The following is a 10,208-nucleotide window of genomic DNA, read 5'->3' on the forward strand; positions in this document are numbered from 1 at the left end:
TATGCTTTAGCACTTTTCGCTGTTGCTACCTCAATTACCAAGTATGTATAATATATAAGAAAAAACACAATACTCCACATTGCACTAATTTGCCTTCATTCTTTTATTTCTTTTCTTGTGTAATCCTGTTACTCCCCTCTATGTTACTTAACATTCCCCAAGCACACACAATAAAAGTGCTTAGATAGTCTGCAGATCATAGGGAATTTTAGAGAATTCTTTCCTTTTTCCCTTTAGTACTTGTATTTAAAATTTAGAGTACTTTAAAGTAAATATTTAGCTACTATGATATACACTATAACAGAATTTTCATACCCAATCGAAAGTCATGGACCATGGAACAAATACAAAGTGCAATAATTTATAATATTCTTAAGAAATAGAGAAAAAAATTTATTGACTTGAAAAACATAGGAATGCTTTAAAATAATTTATATGAAACAGTCGATAACAATAGTTGTGGTGCTGCATGCCATTAAGCCCTGCAGGAGAATTACAAGCTGACAACTAAGGAGAAAAAGAATGAGGAAGAAAAATTTCAAATTGAAAGTCAAGTCCTCTGTGTGCTGTGCTGTGCGACGCTGCTCACCACAACCAACAAAAGACAGCAAGCACAAATCATAAAGGAAAACACTGATTGATTTGCTTATAAGAATAATGTTTGTATTTATTTGTATAAAATCAATACAAGAGCTTACAAATGAAGATGAAATTATAGACAGGTAAAAATTTTCACAAAACATGTGAAAAAGATTTTCACAAACCATCAGATTTGCAATTCAGAAATTACAACAATTTCTATAAGTCAATAAAAGAAAGAAGAAGGGCAAATAGTTGTAAATTGCAAATAGTGTCATGATAAGTCATAGTAAAGAAAAACTAAATGAAGAACAAATGTTACTGAAAGTTGTCATAAATCACCACTTGCTTTATCTGTCAGAAGTTTAGAGCTAAAATTTTTCCCTTAGTTTAATATTGATAGGAAAACTTTTATCCTATTATTATTCTTTTCACTATTTGGTTTTTGTCTCTGTTACTTTTCTCTCATTGCTGGGACAAGATGTCCAACATCCAAATTAAGGAAGTAAAGATTTATTTAGCTTACAGTTAGTGGAGGTTTCAGTCCATACTTGGCTGACTCCAAGGCAAAGTGGCACATGGCAGAGGGCAACAGCTTATGGCAGCAGAAAACAGAAAAGAGTGAAAGGAGGAGCACCCTTTCCCCTCCTTATATTATATGCTGATTATCCTCCAATGGTGGGGGTTTTAACAGTAGCACTCACACCATAAACCCAGCATTGGATCATGAATTAATCACCAACTCTAGAAGCTGCCCCAGTGACTTCATGAGGCTTTGTGGGGACAACTAGACCCAAAGCATAACAGTTTCTATTTTTCTTTTCTATAAATGCTTTACTTACTTTATTCTATACCTGAGAACTTAGTACTGTCAACCGTCTCAAAATATGGTATAAAAATTTATAAATCAAAGAAAGAGGGAAGATAGGGAGTATGTCAGTGTTCTCTAGAAGAAAAATTCAATATTAAATGAGGTAGACTGACAGCAATAGAAGAGCTCCTGTGGCTGTCTGCAGGATCAGAGACAAAGAATCCAAAATGGCTGCCTGTACACTGAGAGGTGGAGGCTCCCAGAGCAGTAGGAAGTAGAGGGCCTGGACGCTCACTGAAGAGTCTCCAATGTGTCTGAGTTGGAAGCTAAAGAGTCACAGTGGAAGGCTGAAAAGTCAGCACTTGTACCTGAAGAAACTAGGGAGCAACCTCCAAAGACAGTAGTGAAAAGAAGAGCTTGTCTGAAAAAGTGGAAGACAACCTTTTGCCTCATCCCTTTCAGACCTTGCTGCAATACAACTTTATTGGTTGATACCAATGTACCAGGCTGAGTCTTTACCCCTCAATTTGAGACCTAACTGTTAATCATCCTCAGACATAACCAGGATGTATTTATCTGCTTCATGGTTCTTTCTGAACAAGTTGTTATACCGTAGTTGACAATCAGAGGTAGAAAGGTAAGTAAGAGGGAATCTTTGGAGTATTAAATCTACATTTTTGTAACTTATTACAGAAATATGGCCAGAATATGTGATGTTCAGAGTAAATCCCATTGATTTGTGGATTTGTAAGAAATAAAGAAATTTTTAGGAGCCTTGACATGTATGCTGAGCTATCCTGAAACTGTGTGTCCAATTCCGCTTATGAGAAAAATTCCAGATATAAAATAGAGAAAAATGTTAGAAAGCAGAAAAATTGCCTATCTTTCACCTTTAAGCATACATAACTTTTGATAAGTCTTCTGATTTTATTTTCTATTTCAATGCTATAGAATTATAGTGTTCATAGAAGAACAAACTATCAATGGTGGGTCAGTAATAACAATGAATAGAGAAAATGACAGAGAAATGATAGAGAAAATGTTATACGGAATAGAACATGAGCTTTAGAAGACATGACTGAAGTTCTAACAACTTACCAAAGAGGTAAGGTGTTTAATATGTAGGTAGAATTGTTTGGAGTAAAGCTTTGTGCTATATACACTTTTATGTTAAGCATCTTCTTTTATGACAGAAAAGCTCATGAACACAGTGATACCGCGATTCATGAACTGCATTCTTTCCATGATCCTGATATCAAATTGGTTGAACAAACACTGAATGAATTTTAATAGTTAGATCAAATGTTGTCCTTATGGGGAAATTTGATTCAGTTCTTGTCTACTTTGTTTGCACACAGAATCATGGAGAAAAGTGAGTTTGTGAATGGAAGGACCACTGGATTTGTGGTCTACTGGTGGGACAGGTAAACGTAGCAGCTACTTTGAGACCACTGTTTTTAAGTAGCCCTATCAGTGGTTTTGAGCAGGTTTTAAGACCTAGGCATGTCCCATAATATGATTAGAAAAGATGTGTCATCAGTGCAGAAAGGAAGCTGTGCCATTGTGCTGTGTAGAATGGTAAAAACAAGACAGTTCATCATAGTTTAGTAAATATTATTTAGTGTTTATTATATGACAATAGATAGGTTTGTTATGTTTTAGCTTGTAGCTAGATGTCCCCTAAAGCCTCATGCATGCATAGTGTGGCCTTTCAGAGCTGGCTGGATGTAGGGCCGTGATGGTAAAACATTTGGAGACTGAGTGACAAAACTGCAGCCCCAAACCCATTTGTTTATTATAAATTGAAACACTGAAATGAAACTAGGATACTTATGTTTTAGTTTAGAAAGGCAAAACCTCCAACTATTTGTAATATGATTGCAGAGGGTTTTACATGTCTTCTGTAGCAAGCATGCCACAAATTCACCACCACTGATCTGGGGTGTGGGATACAAGGATGAAGGGTGAATGATGATAAATTAGTCCAGTGATTAATTTAGTGTTTGTCTCTGTGTGGATAAATGGGAGGTACATCCTGGGTGGGGATGGCACTACCAAAAGGTTTGGGCTGTGGGTTGGATAAAAGGGGAAGGGAATCTCACTGCTGCTTCTGTTTCTTGCTGTGCCATGAAGTGTTTCTCCTCTGTGATACCCGTCTGCCACACCACCAGCCTTGGAGCAATCTAACTGTGCACCGAAACCCTACATACTGTGAGCTAAAATAAAATTTTCCTCTTTTAATCTGTGGGTCTCATATATTTTTGTCTCACTAATGAGAAGAGTAAATAAGATGCTAAGGCTGATATTTAAGGTAATATTTTTAAAAAGTTTAAAAGTGAAGGTTAGACTTGATTACAGGAGTCAATTAGATCTAAAAGGAAGCCCTAGAGACCTTCATGAAATAGTAAATAACATAACAGATAACAGGTATGCCTTGATCTTTAAAAATACTATTTCAGTAAACCTACATTTTCTTACTTAGGCCTTGTTTTTTTTAACTTTTAGTCTGTTTTGTTTATTATTATAATAATTTAATACCTTAAACTGGCTAATTTATAAAGAAATTTATTTCTCACAGCCCTGGGGGTTAGGAAGTCCAAAATCTAGGTGCAGTGTGTAGCAAAGACTCATGCTATAGTACATCCTGGCAGAAGCACCACACAGTAAGAGCAGCAGGGCAAGAGGGCATTGCAAGGGAACTTTATTTCATAACAAAGCTGATACCCTGTTTGCCTCTTCTTAGAGTGACTTCATTCCATCATGAGGGAAGCTCCTCCAAGCCTTAATAACCTCTCAGAAGTCCCACCTCTCAATATTGTTATAATGGAAATTGAATTTCGGAGTGAATTTTGGGGGCACATTCATACCACAGAGACTAGTTACTTTAAGCACTAAAATTTTGAACTTCAGATAATTGAGTGTAACTCAATTATTGTTATTGTTTGGCATGTCCCTCTCTGGGACCAAGTGACTGACAAGTACAAACTAAAGGAACACAAGTATATTTCAGTTCACAATTTCCAAAGGTTTATTCTATTGGGTATGATAGAGTACAGTTCTTTACTTCATGATGGAAGGAAAGCAAAGCAGAGCATAGAGGAAAAGCCCCAGGAGACAGATCATCCGAAGGGTGCTCTTCAGGGCCCACCACCTCCAGCTGAGCCCCATCTTCTAGCAGCACATCAGCTATGATTGCATGAGATTAATCCGCTGATGAATATTACAGGCCTGGGAGCCAGTCACCTCTCCAAATGACTCGTAAGGCAGTCAAGTGGAGAGTTAAGATTAACTAGCGCAACTAATTTTTGTTTGTATTAATTGTGATGATATACAGCATGGCATTGGATATTTTATCTGCACAATTATTTATTTGACATGATATAATGATAAAATTTAAAAATACAACATAAATACAATAAAGATACATAAACCTTATACATATAAGCAAAATAACTGAGAGGTTATTAGCATTTAGAAATGTTCTGCCCTTGAACAGGGGTATATTACTAATTAAAGGATGGCATTGGTGAGCATGGCATGGATGGTATTATAGTGAGAAATAAAAGTTAATAATTATGAAAGGAGAGCTGGCCAAATAGCTCAGAGGAGGGTTGGGGAGGTAGCTCACTAAAATAAGCACTTGCCTGGCCGGAGTTCAATCCCCAGTACAGGAAACAACAACAACAACAAAAAAAACCTCAGCAGATTAAAGTGCCTGCTTAGGCAGACACAGGGGCTGGGAATTTGATCCCCAGGCCTGCCATGCTGGCCCTGCCCCCGGGGTGCACTAAGACAGCAATTGAGAATGGGCTTGGTGACACACCTGTAACCCCAGCTCTTGCGAGGCTGAACACAGGTGAATCATTACGAGTTCGATCTACACAGTGAGACCCTGTAGACACTGTAGACCTGTCCTAAAATACAAAAAAAAAAAAAAAAAAAAAAAAAAAGAAAGAAAGAAAGAAAGAAAGAAAAAGAAAGTAGGTGAATAAGAGTAATAAAACAATGAGAAGATGAACTACACAAACACACACACACACACACACACGCGCATGCACACACATGTTCTTAACTCTTCTTATGCTCCATATCAACTTTGCAAACACCTGGACACCAGAACACTGATAGCTACAGAGAAGCACATCACAAAATAAAATTTAAATTGTCATGTGATAACTCTGAGCACTTTTTTTTCCACATCAGTTTCTTAGATGCATTTCATTAAAATAAGTCTTTCCAACCTTGTCATCTAGTCACTAGTTCTCTGTCACTCTTCTATGTCACCTGCTTGACAGGAGTGTGACAAGATACAGAGGGCTGGCTCAGCCTTTTGGTGCTCTTTCCCGCTAATGGTTTATTACTAGGAAAGGCCAAATATATTCTTTCAATTATCCATGTCCAAACCCAAAGTGGCTTTGCAGAATGGAACATTTATCTCAATTTTCCAAACACCAAGTGTCTTTTCCCTCAGTCTCAGTAAGAATAAGCATGCTTGCGAGTTCCTCTTAAACATAATTTAGTTTGGATTAACAAAAATGGGCTAGAAAAATCTTCTTTTCTGATAAAAATAACATTATTTTAAGAGATCTTTTCACATTATTTGAATATGTTCTTCATTTTTTTTTTTTTTAACTTTTTGCCAGAAGCGTCTCCTATTATTAATTATACTCAGAAATCACTAAGATGTCTCTCTGTTGAGGCCACATGATCTGAAGAGCTTTAGAAGCCACCAGCCTGAAGGGCCTTCAGCCCGCCCGGCCGCCTGTGTGGGTGTGTCTGCTTCCCAGCACTTCTCTTACCTCTGGGCCAACACGTGCGACTCCCTGCAGTCGGCCCAACATGGCAGCTTGTCTCAGCGCTGAAAGAAAGACCATTGGCCCTCAAAGCTCTTTAGAAAAAGAAATGCCTAAAATGTGGGATTCATGAAACTTGGATTCAGTAAACAGCTTTCAAAGTAACTACAAGTTTTTAGTAATGTAAGCAGAAGACAAATTGGAGTATAAATTTCTAGGGAGTTTTTTTTTTTTTAATCAAATTTTTGATGGAGTTTCAAAATTATTACAATTAAACACTGTAAAGGGATGCATAGATTTTGAATTTACATATTTATTAGGTGGAATATGATAATGTATGGAGGGAAAAATTTTTCAGTACCATGAAAATTTTTTAAATTCATAGCAAATTTATATTTTTTTCTTCTTTATTTATTTATTTATTTATTTATTTATTTTGTATTTTAGGGACGAGTCTACAGGATTCAAGGTCTCACTACAAGATTGGACTCCTAGTGTTCGTCTGTTTACAGCCTCTCAAGAGCTGGGATTACAGGCACACACCACCATGCACAGTCTCAACTGTCATTTTAGCATCCTCTAGGGGTGGGACTGGCAAGGCAGGCCCAGAGTTAGAACCCCCGGCCCCTGCACCTGCTTGCAGGCACTTTAATCCGCTGAGCTATTTGGCTGGTCCTTAGATTTTTTTTCATATTTTTATTCTTACTGTCATACTTTAATCAGTTGGAAAATTTGAGCAACATTCAGTATTTATCCTCTAGTATAGTAGTCAGGAGCTGAGAGAAGCATGTACAGAGCTATACTCATATTTACACAAATACGTGAAGATTTGGCTTGACTTTATTGATGTGCGAGTTAGTATGGACATATATTTCATTAACTCTTTTTACGCATCTTTTTATTACCTTAAATTTTTCTATGGTAATAGTCTATTTTATTCAATATTAGCAGCTTTTATTCCTGATGTATGTATTTTTTTCTAAGATGAAACTTTTTGTTTACTTTTGGTTTAATTTTATTTCAAAAAATATGTTAGACCTGGGGTATAGGTCAATGCTAAAGCAATTCTCCAGCGTGTGCCAGGGTTTGGGACCAATTTCCAATAAAAGGAAAAATAAAAACAGATTTAAGTTCAGGAAGCATATTCATAGTAAACAGTTATATTTAGTAAATTTTTGTACAAAATTACATCGACAGATTTATGCCAGAATAATCTAAATAAGTGCAAATATATGAAATAAAAAATTAATGTAAATATTTGATAATGCTAACCATAGGGTTGAATTACACTGGGAAAACAGTTTCATTTTATTTTGGGAAAGCCTTCCAACTACAACTATGACAAATGTCCTCCTGAGAACAATCTCTTGTCAGATCATAAAAAATAACAGAACATTTTCAGTTAGTAAAAACACCCAACTAAATAGACTGAAACTGTCTCTAAATTTCATAGCTTTATTTAACTATCTACAAAACCTACCATTTTAATTCCTATTTTATCTACAAAATCTCAATGTTAATTTTTTTTTTTATTCTTTGCTTGATATGTGGCAGTTTAAAGAAAATGTCACAAAAAATCTAACTTTCATCTTTGTGTTCTGTTGGACGGACATGGCCAGTAGAGAGTTCCTCTAAGGCTAAACCAGCCACATGATTAAAACAAAACAGACAGAAACAGAAGCACGAGATGACCTACACCAGAGAATGGGCTATGAAACTGAAGAAAACAAATGCAACATCAATGAACTTATTTCAGGATATGTAAATGTGTGTGCCCTTTCCAAATGAAAACTTTATTTTTCATTACTTGTGGCAGCATGTGGGTATGGGAGTGTGTGTGTGTGAGTGTGTGTGTGTGTGTGAGAGAGAGAGAGAGAGAGAGAGAGAGAGAGAGAGAGAGAGAGAGAGAGGATAATGTTTTATATTTATTTAAACTTAGATATTTCCTCTTAGAAGGAAATTAGTCCATCTTCTCTAATTGTGTACTTTTACTTTCAAAGATATTTGAAACGATTCATGTCAAGAGGAATGATAAAGTTTATTTGCTCAGCAGATCAATGACATATGAGGGGTACCATTTATAAAAGTACACATCTTGAGTTTATTTGACTACTAATCTCTTTTTACTGAAGTTTGAATATTAATATCACAAATGTAGCTCTTTTTAAACTTTGAATTTTACTGTTGTTCATTTAACTCTATTATTATAATTTCTCACTGTTGTCTATGATTTTGCAAAGAAGGGTTTCTGTATATCTTCATCCTATGTCTCACATCATCCCTTAAAAACTTGCTAGAATTGTTGATAAAAGTATGAAGGCTCTAGGAAAAGTCCCTGTCAACCTGTAGAGTGCTTTCATTTTAATAGTCACTTATACCATAGTTGGAAAATTATTGCAACTAATTCATTATTGAAAATCTAGAGTAATCCAAAAGAAGATCTTTTTACCCTCGGCAAGTCTACAAGTAGAGACATGTTGGGTCCCCAATGGGGGGTTGCTATCTGGCATCTTTGCTGTCTCACAACCCAGTGAGAACACACCTTTCCGGAAACAGTTGTGTCACTTCTCATTCCTTTGCTCATCTGGCGACTCTGGTTTTCATGCTTTAGGTTTGTAAATAGTTCTGTTTGGAGCTATTGTTCTGTTAAAGCCCTCTTTCCATAATGAGCTCAAGACGTTTTCTATTTCTTACGAGGCAAATTCTTTGTCTTGCTGCCGCATAAAATCATATCCCTGCATTTGGAATCACTTTTAACTTTTCAGTTTACGCATCCACTAAACATTCCTAATCATCTATTGTAAGCCAAGAGGTATGATAAAAGGTATTAAGAATTAAATGATAGATATGAAGACATTCGGTCTTACCCCACGTAGTTTTTAGTCCAGCAAAGCTAATAGTATTCTGCAGAGACCTTAATTTTCCTCAGGAGACATCTTAGTTTACTTGGGACAGGATTTCACTTTTCTTGAGAAATTATTTAATACTATTTTCTCCCTCAGACAACAAATTGTATGTTTTTGGTGTGTTTTCCATCACTTGTTATCAAACAAGCTTGTGCATCCTTTGAACTCCTATCTAACAAGAACTTCAATACTATTTTACAATGGCAGAATTTTAAATGTAAAAACAGCAATATTCTTTTTCCTCTTGTCTAAATCATTAATTCTGAGCACTTCAGCTATTCAGCACTCATGTGGCCTGCCCATACTAATCTGTGGTACAGGCATTCCTGTGGGGAAAATCAATTATGAGATAATAAGGTGGTTAACCTATAGTCAGTGTCTTTGAGTGTTTATTCTCATTCATTGTCATTACTGAGGGTTATTGTAGACTGTAGAATCTCCAACATAATGAACTTTTCTTAAATTCATCCTTTCCCCCTTCATTCCTACCTTGTTCTCAAGTGCAATACTCAGTAGGAAACTGTCATAATCTATTCCTCAAAATCATCATCCAAAATCAAGAAAATGTATTATAATAAATTTTAAACAATCTTATCCTATGCATAATATGTTTCAGTAAGACTGTGGGATGTTTTTTAGTAAGTCCAAGCTGTTTAACATCTCCAGAGTCCCTGCAGAATTCCTGAAAATGGTACGCTCTAGTTTCTTCTGGCCAATGCCTACCAGCTGAAGGGCCTAAGGTACACCTATGAGTTTATTGGTTCTCTAGCAAGGAAATGGTGTGCCGTAGGGGACAATGAGATGTCTTAGTAAGAACACGAAAACAGACTAATTAAATAGTCTGAGTTTCTATTTTTGTGATTTGAGGGAGGATATAATAAACCAAGAATTTTTCTCTAGATTATGTGCTTGCAAGGAATATCAGAAATGTAAGATATATATGTTGATTTTTTTTAAATCTAGCATCTAGAAGAACTGCTCTGTGTTAATGAGCAATAGTCCTTACTGTTATCTAGGAAAGGTACATGCTTGCCTTTTTTAGTACTTTGCACAGTATTCTTGCTTTGCTTCTGCTCACAGTTGCAAAGCAGTCTTATTTTTACCTCACTTTATCTTATC

The sequence above is a fragment of the Octodon degus genome, unplaced genomic scaffold (genome assembly GCF_000260255.1).
Source record: "Octodon degus isolate 3935 unplaced genomic scaffold, OctDeg1.0 scaffold00115, whole genome shotgun sequence".
Classification (NCBI taxonomy): Eukaryota; Metazoa; Chordata; class Mammalia; order Rodentia; family Octodontidae; genus Octodon; species Octodon degus.